The following is a 22,396-nucleotide window of genomic DNA, read 5'->3' as shown; positions in this document are numbered from 1 at the left end:
GGACTATAGATCTTCACTAAAAAGGTCTATAGTCACTAATGGTAGACATGCATTATTAGGTCGACAGGGTCAAATGGTTGATTTGTAAAAGGCAGAAAGTTCAACAAGTCGACAGGGTCAAAAGGTCGACACAAGTTTTTTTCTCTCCTTCTTTTTCCTACTTTACCATCCACGTGGACTATGACTGGGAATAGTAACCTGAAGCATGGCGGGCCATTTGAGGGGACGTGGTACACTAATGGGGCTTGTTTGTGGCAGAAAAGTGACAAAACACCCCAAAAAAACAAAAAAAAATTGTGTTTACCATTTCCATGTCGACCTTTCCTACTGTCCTATTCTATGTCGACCTTTTGACCCCGACGACCTAATGTCTTGATGGCTAACCTTGACACTCCAGCTGTTGTTGAACTACACATCCCAGCATGCCCTGCATCAGTTTTAGCATGACCAAATAACAAAACTGTAGCAGGGCATGCTGGGATATGTAGTTCAACAACAGCTGGCGTGTCGAGGTTAGCCATCACTGACCTAATGCATGTCTACCATCAGTAGTAGACCTGCTGACTGTAGACCTTTTTAGTGTAGACCTAATAATCCACACCCAGGCTACACAACGGTGTACGTCATAACAGTCATGCTGTGACCCAGGACATGGTAACACCTTCTGTGGAACGCGAGCGTGAATGCAGCCTCCTGGGAAGTAACCCTCTCATAGGAGCATGGGCAATGTACCTCCGGTACTGGCGCTTCCCTCTTCACTTCATCTCTTCCATGGAGACACCTCTCGGTTGCTGCCGCCATCCGTTCACTAACACTCTACTGTGCAAAGTGACGGCGAGCGGGACATACAGTGGGGCAAAAAAGTATTTGGACAGCCACCGATTGTGCAAGTTGACCACTTAAAAAGATGAGAGAGGTCTGTAATTTCCATCATAGACTTCCCCTGTGAGAGACAGAATCTGGAAATTACATTGTACGATTGTTACACTATTTATTTGTTTATTCTTGTGGAAAATAAATATTTGGACAATCAGAAAGTTGAACTCAATACTTTGTAATATAACCTCGGTTGGCAACTACAGAGGTCAAACGTTTCCTGTAGTTCTTGACCAGGTTTGCACACACTGAAGCAGGTATTTTGGCCCACTCTTCCATGCAAATCTTCTCTAAATCTGTCATGTTTTGGGGCTGTCGCCGGGCAACACGGACTTTCAACTCCCTCCACAGATTTTCTATTGGGTTGAGGTCTGGAGACTGGCTAGGCCACTCCAGGACCTTGAAATGCTTCTTATGGAGCCACTGCTTTGTTGCGCGGACATTGTGTTTGGGGTCACTGTCATGCTGGAAGACCCAGCCACGTTCCATCTTCAATGCTCTTACTGAGGGAAGGAGGTTTTTGCCCAAATTCTCACGATACATGGCGCCATTCATCCTCTCCTTAATACGGATCAGTCGTCCTGTCCCCTTTGCAGAAAAGCAGCCCCAAAGCATGATGTTTCCACCCCCATGTTCACAGTGGGTATGGTGTTCTTGGGATGCCATTCATCATTCTTCTCCCTCCAAACACGGCGAGTGGAGTTTATACCTAAAAGTTCGATTTTGCTCTCATCTGACCACATTACATTCTCCCAATCCTCCTCTACATCATCCAGATGGTCACTGGCAAACTTTACATGGGCCTGGACATGTGCTGGCTTAAACAGGGGGACCTTTCGGGCGCTGCAGGATTTAAATCCATGACAACGTAGTGTGTTACTAATGGTAACCTTTGTGACTGTGGTCCCAGCTCTCTTGAGGTCATTGACCAGGTCCCCCCGTGTAGTTCTGGGCTGATTCCTCACCGTTCCCAAGATCATTGATACCCCACGAGGTGAGATCTTGCATGGAGCCCCAGGTCGAGGGAGATTGTCAGTGATCTTGTATTTCTTCAATTTTTTTATAATTGCGCCAACAGTTGATCTCTTCTCAGCAAGCTGCTTGTCTGTTGTCGAGTAGCTCATCCCAGCCTTGTGCAGCTCTACAATTTTGTCCCTGGTGTCCTTAGACAGCTCTCTGGTCTTGGCCATGGTGGAGAGGTAGCAGTCTGACTGTTTGAGGGTGTGGACAGGTGTCTTTTATACAGATAACCAGTTCAAACTGGTGCCATTAATACAGGTAACGAGTGGAGGATAGAAGAGCTTCTTAAAGAAGAAGTAACAGGTCTGTGAGAGCCAGAAATCTTGCTGCTTGGTAGGTGTCCAAATATTTATTTTCCACAAGAATATACAAGTAAATTGTTTAAAAATCATACAATGTGGTTTCCTTCTTTTTCTTTTTTTTCAGATTCTGTCTCTCACAGTTGAAGTGTACCTATGATGGAAACTACAGACCTCTTTCATCTTTTTAAGTGGGTCAACTTGCACAATCGGTGGCTGTCCAAATACTTTTTTGCCCCACTGTACGTACTAATAATCCCAGCAGTGGGGACAAACAACATGGCTGCCAGGAAGGCAGGACACGCCACAGGGTAAGGGGACTGCCCTAAATCAGGACCGTGGGGTGTCATGTGTCATACTATACATCGGTGGCAATGGATGTTGGTCATGAGGTTCAGTGACATCAATACAAATTGGGATCACAGAAACAGTCGGAGGGAATTTCCCCTGTAAGACAGGCACACAGGCCTCAGCTGTCAGAGCATGCTGAGAGTTGTAGTACAGGTGGAGAGACAAATACCACCTACAGTAGGCTGAAAACACATTGCTACGATCTATACAGATGTACAGACAGAGGTTATTATTAGCAGTCGTTTCTATAGTGCCTACATATTATGTAGCGCTGTACAGAGAATAACCTGGAGCTATTCCCCATATGCATGGTGCTACGGACACGGGGTGACATTCTGCCTATACCCCAGATACAGCAGACTGTACAGTGATGCCATTAAAGCCAGTATACGGAAAGAGATGAAATATTAATGCCTCCTGCCATGACTAGTACACCATGGGGGTAATTCCAAGTTGATCGCAGCAGGATTTTTGATAGCAATTGGGCAAAACCATGTGCACTGCAGGGGAGGCAGATATAACATGTGCAGAGAGAGTTAGATTTGGGTGGGTTATTTTATTTCTGTGCAGGGTAAATACTGGCTGCTTTATTTTTATACTGCAATTTAGATTGCAGATTGAACTCAGTTCAACTCACCCCACCCAAATCTAACTCTCTCTACACACGTTATATCTGCCTCCCCTGCAGTGCACATGGTTTTGCCCAATTGCTAACAAAAATCCTGCTGCGATCAACTTGGAATTACCCCCCATATTGCTTGTGATTCACAGTGCATTACGCGGCAGCCACCGGTCAATTAGAAGCAATTAGCTCCCTCCCAGCAATCTACGCTCCATCATTCAGCCTCACACTGGTGTTTACAAGAGATAAGGACGCGGCAATATTGCAGACAGTGAATGCACCGCCTAGAATAAAATGAGGTGGTGATGACTGACAGTATACAGAATACATTGTTAATATCCTAATTCTCCCCCTTCTGGTGGTTACCTGCAAATGTTTTCTTACAATGTGCTTTTATTTTTCTTTTTAACAGTGTACGTCCGCCCCACTGCATGCTATTCCTGTAATGTCTGCCTCCACTGACTGTACACCCCGCCAGCGGCCGCCTACGCAGTGCGCCCCACATGGCTGCCTCGGATGGTTCCTCCACATGCAGGATGTTCTTCACGTGGATCTTTCCATATAGGGTATGTCATACCACTACACAAGTGTCAGTAACCCCATGTAGGCATTGGGCCCTTGTATGGCTCACCTCCCACAGTGTAACCTCCATAGTGCGCCCAACATGGCTGCCTCATCTGGTACACTTGTGGATGGGATGAAAAATACATGGACCTGATGTTTTTGCTGGGGGCTACTGTGAGAGTTAGGACGCTGCAATCACTCCATTTTGTGTCATCTTTTCAAGTGGTAGACTATGCCACCCAGGGTAATTCTACGCAGCGCGCCTAAGATGGCTACCTTACCTGGAACCTTGTAAAGAGGTGGAATACACAACCCATGGAAGTTATTACCCAAAGTACCTACACCAATCCTGCATTATGTTTACTGTGCGCTCTTTTATGTCTGTGTGGCTTGTGTATTGCTGTATTACTTAAATCTTATGTATTACGTGCATTGTTTTTGATGTGTGTCAAACGCATTGCGTCCTGTTGGAGAGAAAGCGCTATATAAATAAAATAATAATAATAATTATTATTATTATTATAAAAAGACATGAGCGGATTCGGTTTTACTCGGATTTACTCGGTTCTCAAAATGGCATTTTATTGGCTCACAGATGTCACGTGTTTTGAATAGCCAATAAGATGCCGTTTTGAGAACCGAGTAAATCAGAATAAAATGAATCCGCTCATCTCTATTATAAATACTCCAGTATAATTGTACAATGCCGTAGTATGACAAGTCTCCGGACGCAATACTATTATAGAGAGGACAACAGACATAGTAGAACCTCAATGTTTTTTCTCTTAACATTAGAAATGGCTGAAGGGTGTTCCCCCACTGACTTTCTGACACACACCCTGTAACCACCCACTGCCCAGAGCCAGGAACTAGCACAGTGCCTGTAATCACCCACTGCCCAGAGCCAGGAACTAGCACAGCGCCTGTAATCACCCACTACCCAGAGCCAGGAACTAGCACAGTGCCTGTAATCACCCACTGCCCAGAGCCAGGAACTAGCACAGTGCCTGTAATCACCCACTGCCCAGAGCCAGGAACTAGCACAGTGCCTGTAATGACCCACTGCCCAGAGCCAGGAACTAGCACAGTGACTGTAATCATCCACTGCCCAGAGCCAGGAACTAGCACAGAGCCTGTAATCACCCACTGCCCAGTGCCAGGAACTAGCACAGTGCCTGTAATCACCCACTGCCCAGAGCCAGGAACTAGCACAGTGCCTGTAATCACCCACTGCCCAGAGCCAGGAACTAGCACAGTGCCTGTAATCACCCACTACCCAGAGCCAGGAACTAGCACAGTGCCTGTAATCACCCACTGCCCAGAGCCAGGAACTAGCACAGTGCCTGTAATGACCCACTGCCCAGAGCCAGGAACTAGCAAAGAGCCTGTAATCACCCACTGCCCAGAGCTAGGAACTAGCACAGTGCCTGTAATCACCCACTGCCCAGAGCCAGGAACTAGCACAATGTCTGTAATCACCCACTGCCCAGAGCCAGGAACTAGCACAGCGCCTGTAATCACCCACTGCCCAGAGCCAGGAACTAGCACAGCGCCTGTAATCACCCACTGCCCAGAGCCAGGAACTAGCACAGAGCCTGTAATCACCCACTGCCCAGAGCCAGGAACTAGCACAGTGCATGTAATCACCCACTGCCTAGAGCCAGGAACTAGCACAGTGCCTGTAATGACCCACTGCCCAGAGCCAGGAACTAGCACAGAGCCTGTAATCACCCACTGCCCAGAGCTAGGAACTAGCACAGTGCCTGTAATCACCCACTGCCCAGAGCCGGGAACTAGCACAATGTCTGTAATCACCCACTGCCCAGAGCCAGGAACTAGCACAGCGCCTGTAATTACTCACTGCCCAGAGCCAGGAACTAGCACAGTGCCTGTAATCACCCACTGCCCAGAGCCAGGAACTAGCACAGCGCCTGTAATCACCCACTCCCCAGAGCCAGGAACTAGCACAGTGCCTGTAATCACCCACTCCCCAGAGCCAGGAACTAGCACAGCACCTGTAATCATCCACTCCCCAGAGCCAGGAACTAGCACAGTGCCTTTAATCACCCACTCCCCAGAGCCAGGAACTAGCACAGTGCCTGTAATCATCCACTCCCCAGAGCCAGGAACTAGCACAGTGCCTTTAATCACCCACTCCCCAGAGCCAGGAACTAGCATAGTGCCTGTAATCACCCACTGCCCAGAGCCAGGAACTAGCACAGCGCCTGTAACCACCACCTACCCAGAGCCTGGAACTAGCACAGTGCCTGTAACCACCCACTACCCAGAGCCAGGAACTAGCACAGAGCCTGTAATCACCCACTGCCCAGAGCCAGGAACTAGCACAGTGCCTGTAATCACCCACTGCCCAGAGCCAGGAACTAGCACAGCGCCTGTAATCACCCACTGCCCAGAGCCAGGAACTAGCCCAGTGCCTGTAATCACCCACTGCCCAGAGCCAGGAACTAACACAGTGCCTGTAACCACCCACTGCCCGGAGCCAGGAACTAGCACAGTGCCTGTAATCACCCACTGCCCAGAGCCAGGAACTAGCACAGTGCCTGTAATCACCCACTGCCCAGAGCCAGGAACTAGCACAGCGCCTGTAATCACCCACTCCCCAGAGCCAGGAACTAGCCCAGTGCCTGTAATCACCCACTGCCCAGAGCCAGGAACTAACACAGTGCCTGTAACCACCCACTGCCCAGAGCCAGGAACTAGCACAGCGCCTGTAATCACCCACTCCCCAGAGCCAGGAACTAGCCCAGTGCCTGTAATCACCCACTGCCCAGAGCCAGGAACTAACACAGTGCCTGTAATCACCCACTGCCCAGAGCCAGGAACTAGCCCAGTGCCTGTAATCACCCACTGCCCAGAGCCAGGAACTAACACAGTGCCTGTAACCACCCACTGCCCGGAGCCAGGAACTAGCACAGTGCCTGTAATCACCCACTGCCCAGAGCCAGGAACTAACACAGTGCCTGTAACCACCCACTGCCCGGAGCCAGGAACTAGCACAGCGCCTGTAATCACCCACTGCCCGGAGTCAGGAACTAGCACAGCGCCTGTAATCACCCACTGCCCAGAGCCAGGAACTAGCACAGCGCCTGTAATCACCCACTGCCCAGAGCCAGGAACTAGCACAGCGCCTGTAACCACCACCTGCCCAGAGCCAGGAACTAGCACAGTGCCTGTAATCACCCACTGCCCGGAGTCAGGAACTAGCACAGCGCCTGTAATCACCCACTGCCCAGAGCCAGGAACTAGCACAGTGCCTGTAATCACCCACTGCCCAGAGCCAGCTACTAGCACAGTGCCTGTAATCACCCACTGCCCGGAGTCAGGAACTAGCACAGCGCCTGTAACCACCACCTGCCCAGAGCCAGGAACTAGCACAGCGCCTGTAACCACCACCTGCCCAGAGCCAGGAACTAGCACAGAGCCTGTAATCACCACCTGCCCAGAGCCAGGAACTAGCACAGCGCCTGTAATCACCCACTGCCCAGAGCCAGGAACTAGCACAGAACCTGTAATCACCCACTGTCCAGAGCCAGGGACTAGCACAGTGCCTGTAATCACCCACTGCCCAGAGCCAGGAACTAGCACACTGCCTGTAATCACCCACTGCCCAGAGCCAGGAACTAGCACAGTGCCTGTAATAATCCACTGCCCAGAGCCAGGAACTAGCCCAGCGCCTGTAATCACCCACTGCCCAGAGCCAGGAACTAGCACAGCGCCTGTAACCACCACCTGCCCAGAGCCAGGAACTAGCACAGCGCCTGTAATCACCCACTGCCCAGGGCCAGGAACTAGCACAGAGCCTGTAATCACCCACTGCCCAGAGCCAGGAACTAGCACAGAGCCTGTAATCACCCACTGCCCAGAGCCAGGAACTAGCACAGTGCCTGTAATCACCCACTGCCCAGAGCCAGGAACTAGCACACTGCCTGTAATCACCCACTGCCCAGAGCCAGGAACTAGCACAGTGCCTGTAATAATCCACTGCCCAGAGCCAGGAACTAGCCCAGCGCCTGTAATCACCCACTGCCCAGGGCCAGGAACTAGCACAGAGCCTGTAATCACCCGCTACCCAGAGCCAGGAACTAGCACAGTGCCTGTAATCACCCACTGCCCAGAGCCAGGAACTAGCACAGAGCCTGTAATCACCCGCTACCCAGAGCCAGGAACTAGCACAGCGCCTGTAATCACCCACTGCCCAGGGCCAGGAACTAGCACAGAGCCTGTAATCACCCACTGCCCAGAGCAAGGAAATAGCACAGTGCCTGTAATCACCCACTGCCCAGAGCCAGGAAATAGCACACTGCCTGTAACCACCCACTGCCAAGAGCCAGGAACTAGCACAGTGCCTGTAATCACCCACTGCCCAGAGCCAGGAACTAGCACAGTGCCTGTAATCACCCACTGCCCGGAGTCAGGAACTAGCACAGCGCCTGTAACCACCACCTACCCAGAGCCTGGAACTAGCACAGTGCCTGTAACCACCCACTGCCCAGAGCCAGGAACTAGCACAGCGCCTGTAACCACCCACTGCCCAGAGCCAGGAACTAGCACAGAGCCTGTAATCACCCACTGCCCAGAGCCAGGAACTAGCACAGTGCCTGTAATCACCCACTGCCCAGAGCCAGGAACTAGCACAGCGCCTGTAATCACCCACTGCCCAGAGCCAGGAACTAGCCCAGTGCCTGTAATCACCCACTGCCCAGAGCCAGGAACTAACACAGTGCCTGTAACCACCCACTGCCCGGAGCCAGGAACTAGCACAGTGCCTGTAATCACCCACTGCCCAGAGCCAGGAACTAGCACAGCGCCTGTAATCACCCACTCCCCAGAGCCAGGAACTAGCCCAGTGCCTGTAATCACCCACTGCCCAGAGCCAGGAACTAACACAGTGCCTGTAACCACCCACTGCCCAGAGCCAGGAACTAGCACAGCGCCTGTAATCACCCACTCCCCAGAGCCAGGAACTAGCCCAGTGCCTGTAATCACCCACTGCCCAGAGCCAGGAACTAACACAGTGCCTGTAATCACCCACTGCCCAGAGCCAGGAACTAGCCCAGTGCCTGTAATCACCCACTGCCCAGAGCCAGGAACTAACACAGTGCCTGTAACCACCCACTGCCCGGAGCCAGGAACTAGCACAGTGCCTGTAATCACCCACTGCCCAGAGCCAGGAACTAACACAGTGCCTGTAACCACCCACTGCCCGGAGCCAGGAACTAGCACAGCGCCTGTAATCACCCACTGCCCGGAGTCAGGAACTAGCACAGCGCCTGTAATCACCCACTGCCCAGAGCCAGGAACTAGCACAGCGCCTGTAATCACCCACTGCCCAGAGCCAGGAACTAGCACAGCGCCTGTAACCACCACCTGCCCAGAGCCAGGAACTAGCACAGTGCCTGTAATCACCCACTGCCCGGAGTCAGGAACTAGCACAGCGCCTGTAATCACCCACTGCCCAGAGCCAGGAACTAGCACAGTGCCTGTAATCACCCACTGCCCAGAGCCAGCTACTAGCACAGTGCCTGTAATCACCCACTGCCCGGAGTCAGGAACTAGCACAGCGCCTGTAACCACCACCTGCCCAGAGCCAGGAACTAGCACAGCGCCTGTAACCACCACCTGCCCAGAGCCAGGAACTAGCACAGAGCCTGTAATCACCACCTGCCCAGAGCCAGGAACTAGCACAGCGCCTGTAATCACCCACTGCCCAGAGCCAGGAACTAGCACAGAACCTGTAATCACCCACTGTCCAGAGCCAGGGACTAGCACAGTGCCTGTAATCACCCACTGCCCAGAGCCAGGAACTAGCACACTGCCTGTAATCACCCACTGCCCAGAGCCAGGAACTAGCACAGTGCCTGTAATAATCCACTGCCCAGAGCCAGGAACTAGCCCAGCGCCTGTAATCACCCACTGCCCAGAGCCAGGAACTAGCACAGCGCCTGTAACCACCACCTGCCCAGAGCCAGGAACTAGCACAGCGCCTGTAACCACCACCTGCCCAGAGCCAGGAACTAGCACAGCGCCTGTAATCACCCACTGCCCAGGGCCAGGAACTAGCACAGAGCCTGTAATCACCCACTGCCCAGAGCCAGGAACTAGCACAGAGCCTGTAATCACCCACTGCCCAGAGCCAGGAACTAGCACAGTGCCTGTAATCACCCACTGCCCAGAGCCAGGAACTAGCACACTGCCTGTAATCACCCACTGCCCAGAGCCAGGAACTAGCACAGTGCCTGTAATAATCCACTGCCCAGAGCCAGGAACTAGCCCAGCGCCTGTAATCACCCACTGCCCAGGGCCAGGAACTAGCACAGAGCCTGTAATCACCCGCTACCCAGAGCCAGGAACTAGCACAGTGCCTGTAATCACCCACTGCCCAGAGCCAGGAACTAGCACAGAGCCTGTAATCACCCGCTACCCAGAGCCAGGAACTAGCACAGCGCCTGTAATCACCCACTGCCCAGGGCCAGGAACTAGCACAGAGCCTGTAATCACCCACTGCCCAGAGCAAGGAAATAGCACAGTGCCTGTAATCACCCACTGCCCAGAGCCAGGAAATAGCACACTGCCTGTAACCACCCACTGCCAAGAGCCAGGAACTAGCACAGTGCCTGTAATCACCCACTGCCCAGAGCCAGGAACTAGCACAGCGCCTGTAATCACCCACTGCCCAGAGCCAGGAACTAGCACAGTGCCAGTAATCACCCACTACCCAGAGCCAGGAACTAGCACAGCGCCTGTAATCACCCACTGCCCAGAGCCAGGAACTAGCACAGTGCCTGTAATCACCCACTGCCCAGAGCCAGGAACTAGCACAGTGCCTGTAATCACCCACTGCCCAGAGCCAGGAACTAGCACAGTGCATGTAATCACCCACTGCCTAGAGCCAGGAACAAGCACAGTGCCTGTAATCACCCACTCCCCAGAGCCAGGAACTAGCACAGTGCATGTAATCACCCACTGCCTAGAGCCAGGAACTAGCACAGTGCCTGTAATCACCCACTGCCCAGAGCCAGGAACTAGCACAGAGCCTGTAATCACCCACTGCCCAGAGCCAGGAACTAACACAGCGCCTGTAATCACCCACTGCCCAGAGCCAGGAACTAGCACAGCGCCTGTAATCACCCACTGCCCAGAGCCAGGAACTAGCACAGCGCCTGTAACCACCACCTGCCCAGAGCCAGGAACTAGCACAGTGCCTGTAATCACCCACTGCCCGGAGTCAGGAACTAGCACAGCGCCTGTAATCACCCACTGCCCAGAGCCAGGAACTAGCACAGTGCCTGTAATCACCCACTGCCCAGAGCCAGCTACTAGCACAGTGCCTGTAATCACCCACTGCCCGGAGTCAGGAACTAGCACAGCGCCTGTAACCACCACCTGCCCAGAGCCAGGAACTAGCACAGCGCCTGTAACCACCACCTGCCCAGAGCCAGGAACTAGCACAGAGCCTGTAATCACCACCTGCCCAGAGCCAGGAACTAGCACAGCGCCTGTAATCACCCACTGCCCAGAGCCAGGAACTAGCACAGAACCTGTAATCACCCACTGTCCAGAGCCAGGGACTAGCACAGTGCCTGTAATCACCCACTGCCCAGAGCCAGGAACTAGCACACTGCCTGTAATCACCCACTGCCCAGAGCCAGGAACTAGCACAGTGCCTGTAATAATCCACTGCCCAGAGCCAGGAACTAGCCCAGCGCCTGTAATCACCCACTGCCCAGAGCCAGGAACTAGCACAGCGCCTGTAACCACCACCTGCCCAGAGCCAGGAACTAGCACAGCGCCTGTAATCACCCACTGCCCAGGGCCAGGAACTAGCACAGAGCCTGTAATCACCCACTGCCCAGAGCCAGGAACTAGCACAGAGCCTGTAATCACCCACTGCCCAGAGCCAGGAACTAGCACAGTGCCTGTAATCACCCACTGCCCAGAGCCAGGAACTAGCACACTGCCTGTAATCACCCACTGCCCAGAGCCAGGAACTAGCACAGCGCCTGTAATCACCCACTGCCCAGGGCCAGGAACTAGCACAGAGCCTGTAATCACCCACTGCCCAGAGCAAGGAAATAGCACAGTGCCTGTAATCACCCACTGCCCAGAGCCAGGAAATAGCACACTGCCTGTAACCACCCACTGCCAAGAGCCAGGAACTAGCACAGTGCCTGTAATCACCCACTGCCCAGAGCCAGGAACTAGCACAGTGCCTGTAATCACCCACTGCCCGGAGTCAGGAACTAGCACAGCGCCTGTAACCACCACCTACCCAGAGCCTGGAACTAGCACAGTGCCTGTAACCACCCACTGCCCAGAGCCAGGAACTAGCACAGCGCCTGTAACCACCCACTGCCCAGAGCCAGGAACTAGCACAGAGCCTGTAATCACCCACTGCCCAGAGCCAGGAACTAGCACAGTGCCTGTAATCACCCACTGCCCAGAGCCAGGAACTAGCACAGCGCCTGTAATCACCCACTGCCCAGAGCCAGGAACTAGCCCAGTGCCTGTAATCACCCACTGCCCAGAGCCAGGAACTAACACAGTGCCTGTAACCACCCACTGCCCGGAGCCAGGAACTAGCACAGTGCCTGTAATCACCCACTGCCCAGAGCCAGGAACTAGCACAGCGCCTGTAATCACCCACTCCCCAGAGCCAGGAACTAGCCCAGTGCCTGTAATCACCCACTGCCCAGAGCCAGGAACTAACACAGTGCCTGTAACCACCCACTGCCCAGAGCCAGGAACTAGCACAGCGCCTGTAATCACCCACTCCCCAGAGCCAGGAACTAGCCCAGTGCCTGTAATCACCCACTGCCCAGAGCCAGGAACTAACACAGTGCCTGTAATCACCCACTGCCCAGAGCCAGGAACTAGCCCAGTGCCTGTAATCACCCACTGCCCAGAGCCAGGAACTAACACAGTGCCTGTAACCACCCACTGCCCGGAGCCAGGAACTAGCACAGTGCCTGTAATCACCCACTGCCCAGAGCCAGGAACTAACACAGTGCCTGTAACCACCCACTGCCCGGAGCCAGGAACTAGCACAGCGCCTGTAATCACCCACTGCCCGGAGTCAGGAACTAGCACAGCGCCTGTAATCACCCACTGCCCAGAGCCAGGAACTAGCACAGCGCCTGTAATCACCCACTGCCCAGAGCCAGGAACTAGCACAGCGCCTGTAACCACCACCTGCCCAGAGCCAGGAACTAGCACAGTGCCTGTAATCACCCACTGCCCGGAGTCAGGAACTAGCACAGCGCCTGTAATCACCCACTGCCCAGAGCCAGGAACTAGCACAGTGCCTGTAATCACCCACTGCCCAGAGCCAGCTACTAGCACAGTGCCTGTAATCACCCACTGCCCGGAGTCAGGAACTAGCACAGCGCCTGTAACCACCACCTGCCCAGAGCCAGGAACTAGCACAGCGCCTGTAACCACCACCTGCCCAGAGCCAGGAACTAGCACAGAGCCTGTAATCACCACCTGCCCAGAGCCAGGAACTAGCACAGCGCCTGTAATCACCCACTGCCCAGAGCCAGGAACTAGCACAGAACCTGTAATCACCCACTGTCCAGAGCCAGGGACTAGCACAGTGCCTGTAATCACCCACTGCCCAGAGCCAGGAACTAGCACACTGCCTGTAATCACCCACTGCCCAGAGCCAGGAACTAGCACAGTGCCTGTAATAATCCACTGCCCAGAGCCAGGAACTAGCCCAGCGCCTGTAATCACCCACTGCCCAGAGCCAGGAACTAGCACAGCGCCTGTAACCACCACCTGCCCAGAGCCAGGAACTAGCACAGCGCCTGTAACCACCACCTGCCCAGAGCCAGGAACTAGCACAGCGCCTGTAATCACCCACTGCCCAGGGCCAGGAACTAGCACAGAGCCTGTAATCACCCACTGCCCAGAGCCAGGAACTAGCACAGAGCCTGTAATCACCCACTGCCCAGAGCCAGGAACTAGCACAGTGCCTGTAATCACCCACTGCCCAGAGCCAGGAACTAGCACACTGCCTGTAATCACCCACTGCCCAGAGCCAGGAACTAGCACAGTGCCTGTAATAATCCACTGCCCAGAGCCAGGAACTAGCCCAGCGCCTGTAATCACCCACTGCCCAGGGCCAGGAACTAGCACAGAGCCTGTAATCACCCGCTACCCAGAGCCAGGAACTAGCACAGTGCCTGTAATCACCCACTGCCCAGAGCCAGGAACTAGCACAGAGCCTGTAATCACCCGCTACCCAGAGCCAGGAACTAGCACAGCGCCTGTAATCACCCACTGCCCAGGGCCAGGAACTAGCACAGAGCCTGTAATCACCCACTGCCCAGAGCAAGGAAATAGCACAGTGCCTGTAATCACCCACTGCCCAGAGCCAGGAAATAGCACACTGCCTGTAACCACCCACTGCCAAGAGCCAGGAACTAGCACAGTGCCTGTAATCACCCACTGCCCAGAGCCAGGAACTAGCACAGCGCCTGTAATCACCCACTGCCCAGAGCCAGGAACTAGCACAGTGCCAGTAATCACCCACTACCCAGAGCCAGGAACTAGCACAGCGCCTGTAATCACCCACTGCCCAGAGCCAGGAACTAGCACAGTGCCTGTAATCACCCACTGCCCAGAGCCAGGAACTAGCACAGTGCCTGTAATCACCCACTGCCCAGAGCCAGGAACTAGCACAGTGCATGTAATCACCCACTGCCTAGAGCCAGGAACAAGCACAGTGCCTGTAATCACCCACTCCCCAGAGCCAGGAACTAGCACAGTGCATGTAATCACCCACTGCCTAGAGCCAGGAACTAGCACAGTGCCTGTAATCACCCACTGCCCAGAGCCAGGAACTAGCACAGAGCCTGTAATCACCCACTGCCCAGAGCCAGGAACTAACACAGCGCCTGTAATCACCCACTGCCCAGAGCCAGGAACTAGCACAGAGCCTGTAATCACCCACTGCCCAGAGCCAGGAACTAACACAGCGCCTGTAATCACCCACTGCCCAGAGCCAGGAACTAGCACAGTGCATGTAATCACCCACTGCCCAGAGCCAGGAACTAGCACAGTGCCTGTAATGACCCACTGCCCAGAGCCAGGAACTAGCACAGAGCCTGTAATCACCCACTGCCCAGAGCTAGGAACTAGCACAGTGCCTGTAATCACCCACTGCCCAGAGCCAGGAACTAGCACAATGTCTGTAATCACCCACTGCCCAGAGCCAGGAACTAGCACAGCGCCTGTAATCACCCACTGCTCAGAGCCAGGAACTAGCACAGCGCCTGTAATCACCCACTGCCCAGAGCCAGGAACTAGCACAGTGCCTGTAATCACCCACTGCCCAGAGCCAGGAACTAGCACAGTGCATGTAATCACCCACTGCCTAGAGCCAGGAACTAGCACAGTGCCTGTAATCACCCACTCCCCAGAGCCAGGAACTAGCACAGTGCATGTAATCACCCACTGCCTAGAGCCAGGAACTAGCACAGTGCCTGTAATCACCCACTGCCCAGAGCCAGGAACTAGCACAGAGCCTGTAATCACCCACTGCCCAGAGCCAGGAACTAACACAGCGCCTGTAATCACCCACTGCCCAGAGCCAGGAACTAGCACAGTGCATGTAATCACCCACTGCCTAGAGCCAGGAACTAGCACAGTGCCTGTAATGACCCACTGCCCAGAGCCAGGAACTAGCACAGAGCCTGTAATCACCCACTGCCCAGAGCTAGGAACTAGCACAGTGCCTGTAATCACCCACTGCCCAGAGCCAGGAACTAGCACAATGTCTGTAATCACCCACTGCCCAGAGCCAGGAACTAGCACAGCGCCTGTAATCACCCACTGCCCAGAGCCAGGAACTAGCACAGCGCCTGTAATCACCCACTGCCCAGAGCCAGGAACTAGCATAGAGCCTGTAATTACCCACTGCCCAGAGCCAGGAACTAGCACAGTGCATGTAATCACCCACTGCCTAGAGCCAGGAACTAGCACAGTGCCTGTAATGACCCACTGCCCAGAGCCAGGAACTAGCACAGAGCCTGTAATCACCCACTGCCCAGAGCTAGGAACTAGCACAGTGCCTGTAATCACCCACTGCCCAGAGCCGGGAACTAGCACAATGTCTGTAATCACCCACTGCCCAGAGCCAGGAACTAGCACAGCGCCTATAATCACTCACTGCCCAGAGCCAGGAACTAGCACAGTGCCTGTAATCACCCACTGCCCAGAGCCAGGAACTAGCACAGCGCCTGTAATCACCCACTCCCCAGAGCCAGGAACTAGCACAGTGCCTGTAATCACCCATTCCCCAGAGCCAGGAACTAGCACAGCGCCTGTAATCATCCACTCCCCAGAGCCAGGAACTAGCACAGTGCCTTTAATCACCCACTCCCCAGAGCCAGGAACTAGCACAGTGCCTGTAATCATCCACTCCCCAGAGCCAGGAACTAGCACAGTGCCTTTAATCACCCACTCCCCAGAGCCAGGAACTAGCATAGTGCCTGTAATCACTCACTGCCCAGAGCCAGGAACTAGCACAGTGCCTGTAATCACCCACTGCCTGGAGCAAGGAACTAGCACAGTGCCTGTAATCACCCACTGCCCAGAGCCAGGAACTAGCACAGTGCCTGTAATCACCCACTGCCCAGAGACAGGAACTAGCACAGTACCTGTAATCACCACCTGCCCAGAGCAAGGAACTAGCACAATGCCTGTAATCACCCTCTGCCCAGAGACAGGAACCAGCACAGTGCCTGTAATCACCCACTGCCCAGAGTCAGGAACTAGCACAGCGCCTGTAATCACCACCTACCCAGAGCCAGGAACTAGCACACCGCCTGTAATCACCCACTGCCCAGAGCCAGGAACTAGCACAGTGCCTGTAATCACCCACTGCCCAGAGCCAGGAACTAGCACAGTGCCTGTAATCACCCACTGCCCAGAGCCAGGAACTAGCACAGTGCCTGTAATCACCCACTGCCCAGAGCCAGCTACTAGCACAGTGCCTGTAATCACCCACTGCCCGGAGTCAGGAACTAGCACAGCGCCTGTAATCACCCACTGCCCAGAGCCAGGAACTAGCACAGCGCCTGTAATCACCCACTGCCCAGGGCCAGGAACTAGCACAGAGCCTGTAATCACCCACTGCCCAGAGCCAGGAACTAGCCCAGCGCCTGTAATCACCCACTGCCCAGGGCCAGGAACTAGCACAGAGCCTGTAATCACCCGCTACCCAGAGCCAGGAACTAGCCCAGCGCCTGTAATCACCCACTGCCCAGGGCCAGGAACTAGCACAGAGCCTGTAATCACCCACTGCCCAGAGCAAGGAAATAGCACAGTGCCTGTAATCACCCACTGCCCAGAGCCAGGAAATAGCACACTGCCTGTAACCACCCACTGCCAAGAGCCAGGAACTAGCACAGTGCCTGTAATCACCCACTGCCCAGAGCCAGGAACTAGCACAGCGCCTGTAATCACCCACTGCCCAGAGCCAGGAACTAGCACAGTGCCTGTAATCACCCACTGCCCAGAGCCAGGAACTAGCACAGTGCCTGTAATCACCCACCGCCCAGAGCCAGAAACTAGCACAGTGCCTGTAATCACCCACTGCCCAGAGCCAGGAACTAGCACAGTGCCAGTAATCACCCACTACCCAGAGCCAGGAACTAGCACAGCGCCTGTAATCACCCACTGCCCAGAGCCAGGAACTAGCACAGTGCCTGTAATCACCCACTGCCCAGAGCCAGGAACTAGCACAGTGCCTGTAATCACCCACTGCCCAGAGCCAGGAACTAGCACAGTGCATGTAATCACCCACTGCCTAGAGCCAGGAACAAGCACAGTGCCTGTAATCACCCACTCCCCAGAGCCAGGAACTAGCACAGTGCATGTAATCACCCACTGCCTAGAGCCAGGAACTAGCACAGTGCCTGTAATCACCCACTGCCCAGAGCCAGGAACTAGCACAGAGCCTGTAATCACCCACTGCCCAGATCCAGGAACTAACACAGCGCCTGTAATCACCCACTGCCCAGAGCCAGGAACTAGCACAGAGCCTGTAATCACCCACTGCCCAGAGCCAGGAACTAACACAGCGCCTGTAATCACCCACTGCCCAGAGCCAGGAACTAGCACAGTGCATGTAATCACCAACTGCCCAGAGCCAGGAACTAGCACAGTGCCTGTAATGACCCACTGCCCAGAGCCAGGAACTAGCACAGAGCCTGTAATCACCCACTGCCCAGAGCTAGGAACTAGCACAGTGCCTGTAATCACCCACTGCCCAGAGCCAGGAACTAGCACAATGTCTGTAATCACCCACTGCCCAGAGCCAGGAACTAGCACAGCGCCTGTAATCACCCACTGCCCAGAGCCAGGAACTAGCACAGCGCCTGTAATCACCCACTGCCCAGAGCCAGGAACTAGCACAGAGCCTGTAATCACCCACTGCCTAGAGCCAGGAACTAGCACACTGCCTGTAACCACCCACTGCCAAGAGCCAGGAACTAGCACAGTGCCTGTAATCACCCACTGCCCAGAGCCAGGAACTAGCACAGCGCCTGTAATCACCCACTGCCCAGAGCCAGGAACTAGCACAGTGCCTGTAATCACCCACTGCCCAGAGCCAGGAACTAGCACAGTGCCTGTAATCACCCACTGCCCAGAGCCAGGAACTAGCACAGTGCCTGTAATCACCCACTGCCCAGAGCCAGGAACTAGCACAGTGCCAGTAATCACCCACTACCCAGAGCCAGGAACTAGCACAGTGCCTGTAATCACCCACTACCCAGAGCCAGGAACTAGCACAGTGCCTGTAATCACCCGCTACCCAGAGCCAGGAACTAGCTCAGCGCCTGTAATCACCCACTGCCCAGGGCCAGGAACTAGCACAGAGCCTGTAATCACCCACTGCCCAGAGCAAGGAAATAGCACAGTGCCTGTAATCACCCACTGCCCAGAGCCAGGAAATAGCACAGCGCCTGTAATCACCCACTGCCCAGGGCCAGGAACTAGCACAGTGCCTGTAATCACCCACTGCCCAGAGCCAGGACCTAGCACAGAGCCTGTAATCACCCACTGCCTAGAGCCAGGAACTAGCACACTGCCTGTAACCACCCACTGCCAAGAGCCAGGAACTAGCACAGTGCCTGTAATCACCCACTGCCCAGAGCCAGGAACTAGCACAGCGCCTGTAATCACCCACTGCCCAGAGCCAGGAACTAGCACAGTGCCTGTAATCACCCACTGCCCAGAGCCAGGAACTAGCACAGTGCCTGTAATCACCCACTGCCCAGAGCCAGGAACTAGCACAGTGCCTGTAATCACCCACTGCCCAGAGCCAGGAACTAGCACAGTGCCAGTAATCACCCACTACCCAGAGCCAGGAACTAGCACAGCGCCTGTAATCACCCACTGCCCAGAGCCAGGAACTAGCACAGTGCCTGTAATCACCCACTGCCCAGAGCCAGGAACTAGCACAGTGCCTGTAATCACCCACTGCCCAGAGCCAGGAACTAGCACAGTGCATGTAATCACCCACTGCCTAGAGCCAGGAACTAGCACAGTGCCTGTAATCACCCACTGCCTGGAGCCAGGAACTAGCACAGTGCATGTAATCACCCACTGCCTAGAGCCAGGAACTAGCACAGTGCCTGTAATCACCCACTGCCCAGAGCCAGGAACTAGCACAGAGCCTGTAATCACCCACTGCCCAGAGCCAGGAACTAACACAGCGCCTGTAATCACCCACTGCCCAGAGCCAGGAACTAGCACAGTGCATGTAATCACCCACTGCCTAGAGCCAGGAACTAGCACAGTGCCTGTAATGACCCACTGCCCAGAGCCAGGAACTAGCACAGAGCCTGTAATCACCCACTGCCCAGAGCTAGGAACTAGCACAGTGCCTGTAATCACCCACTGCCCAGAGCCAGGAACTAGCACAATGTCTGTAATCACCCACTGCCCAGAGCCAGGAACTAGCACAGCGCCTGTAATCACCCACTGCCCAGAGCCAGGAACTAGCACAGCGCCTGTAATCACCCACTGCCCAGAGCCAGGAACTAGCACAGTGCATGTAATCACCCACTGCCTAGAGCCAGGAACTAGCACAGTGCCTGTAATGACCCACTGCCCAGAGCCAGGAACTAGCACAGAGCCTGTAATCAACCACTGCCCAGAGCTAGGAACTAGCACAGTGCCTGTAATCACCCACTGCCCAGAGCCAGGAACTAGCACAATGTCTGTAATCACCCACTGCCCAGAGCCAGGAACTAGCACAGCGCCTGTAATCACCCACTGCCCAGAGCCAGGAACTAGCACAGCGCCTGTAATCACCCACTGCCCAGAGCCAGGAACTAGCACAGTGCATGTAATCACCCACTGCCTAGAGCCAGGAACTAGCACAGTGCCTGTAATGACCCACTGCCCAGAGCCAGGAACTAGCAAAGAGCCTGTAATCACCCACTGCCCAGAGCTAGGAACTAGCACAGTGCCTGTAATCACCCACTGCCCAGAGCCAGGAACTAGCACAATGTCTGTAATCACCCACTGCCCAGAGCCAGGAACTAGCACAGCGCCTGTAATCACCCACTGCCCAGAGCCAGGAACTAGCACAGCGCCTGTAATCACCCACTGCCCAGAGCCAGGAACTAGCACAGAGCCTGTAATCACCCACTGCCCAGAGCCAGGAACTAGCACAGTGCATGTAATCACCCACTGCCTAGAGCCAGGAACTAGCACAGTGCCTGTAATGACCCACTGCCCAGAGCCAGGAACTAGCACAGAGCCTGTAATCACCCACTGCCCAGAGCTAGGAACTAGCACAGTGCCTGTAATCACCCACTGCCCAGAGCCGGGAACTAGCACAATGTCTGTAATCACCCACTGCCCAGAGCCAGGAACTAGCACAGCGCCTGTAATTACTCACTGCCCAGAGCCAGGAACTAGCACAGTGCCTGTAATCACCCACTGCCCAGAGCCAGGAACTAGCACAGCGCCTGTAATCACCCACTCCCCAGAGCCAGGAACTAGCACAGTGCCTGTAATCACCCACTCCCCAGAGCCAGGAACTAGCACAGCACCTGTAATCATCCACTGCCCAGAGCCAGGAACTAGCACAGTGCCTGTAATCATCCACTCCCCAGAGCCAGGAACTAGCACAGTGCCTGTAATCATCCACTCCCCAGAGCCAGGAACTAGCACAGTGCCTTTAATCACCCACTCCCCAGAGCCAGGAACTAGCATAGTGCCTGTAATCACCCACTGCCCAGAGCCAGGAACTAGCACAGTGCCTGTAATCACCCACTGCCCAGAGCCAGGAACTAGCACAGCGCCTGTAATCACCCACTGCCCAGAGACAGGAACCAGCACAGTGCCTGTAATCACCCACTGCCCAGAGCCAGGAACTAGCACAGTGCCTGTAATCACCCACTGCCCAGAGCCAGGAACTAGCACAGTGCCTGTAATCACCCACTGCCCAGAGCCAGCTACTAGCACAGCGCCTGTAATCACCCACTGCCCAGAGCCAGGAACTAGCACAGTGCCTGTAATCACCCACTGCCCAGAGCCAGGAACTAGCACAGCGCCTGTAATCACCCACTCCCCAGAGCCAGGAACTAGCACAGTGCCTGTAATCACCCACTGCCCAGAGCTAGGAACTAGCACAGCGCCTGTAATCACCCACTGCCCAGAGCCAGGAACTAGCACAGTGCATGTAATCACCCACTGCCCAGAGCCAGGAACTAGCACAGCGCCTGTAATCACCCACTGCCCAGAGACAGGAACCAGCACAGTGCCTGTAATCACCCACTGCCCAGAGCCAGGAACTAGCACAGTGCCTGTAATCACCACCTACCCAGAGCCAGGAACTAGCATAGTGCCTGTAATCATCCACTCCCCAGAGCCAGGAACTAGCACAGAGCCTGTAATCACCCACTGCCCAGAGACAGGAACTAGCACAGCGCCTTTAATCACCCACTGCCCAGAGCCAGGAACTAGCACACTGCCTGTAATCACCCACTGCCCAGAGTCAGGAACTAGCACAGCACCTGTAATCACCCACTCCCCAGAGCCAGGAACTAGCACACTGCCTGTAATCACCACCTACCCAGAGCCAGGAACTAGCATAGTGCCTGTAATCACCCACTGCCCAGAGCCAGGAACTAGCACAGTGCCTGTAATCACCCACTGCCCAGAGCCAGGAACTAGCACAGTGACTGTAATCATCCACTGCCCAGAGCCAGGAAATAGCACAGAGCCTGTAATCACCCACTGCCCAGAGACAGGAACTAGCCCAGTGCCTGTAATCACCCACTGCCCAGAGACAGGAACCAGCACAGTGCCTGTAATCACCCACTGCCCAGAGCCAGGAACTAGCACAGTGCCTGTAATCACCCACTGCCCAGAGCCAGGAACTAGCACAGTGCCTGTAATCACCCACTGCCCAGAGCCAGGAACTAGCACAGTGCCTGTAATCACCCACTGCCCAGAGCCAGGAACTAGCACAGTGCCTGTAATCACCCACTGCCCAGAGCCAGGAACTAGCATAGTGCCTGTAATCACCCACTGCCCAGAGCCAGGAACTAGCACAGTGCCTGTAATCACCCACTGCCCAGAGACAGGAACCAGCACAGTGCCTGTAATCACCCACTGC

General features: G+C 54.7%; 1 protein-coding gene across 1 annotated transcript in view; it reads right to left on the bottom strand.

Annotated features, from left to right (window-relative positions):
• LOC134966791 (multiple epidermal growth factor-like domains protein 11) overlaps positions 1-22,396 on the bottom strand; it is a 138,288-nt gene that overhangs the window by 36,471 nt on the left and 79,421 nt on the right. The gene's annotated exons all lie outside the window — the stretch shown is intronic.

Source organism: Pseudophryne corroboree, chromosome 10 (genome assembly GCF_028390025.1).
Source record: "Pseudophryne corroboree isolate aPseCor3 chromosome 10, aPseCor3.hap2, whole genome shotgun sequence".
NCBI classification, from domain to species: Eukaryota; Metazoa; Chordata; class Amphibia; order Anura; family Myobatrachidae; genus Pseudophryne; species Pseudophryne corroboree.
Note: the sequence above shows the minus strand (reverse complement) of the source record. Positions and strands in the feature narration are given on the sequence as shown.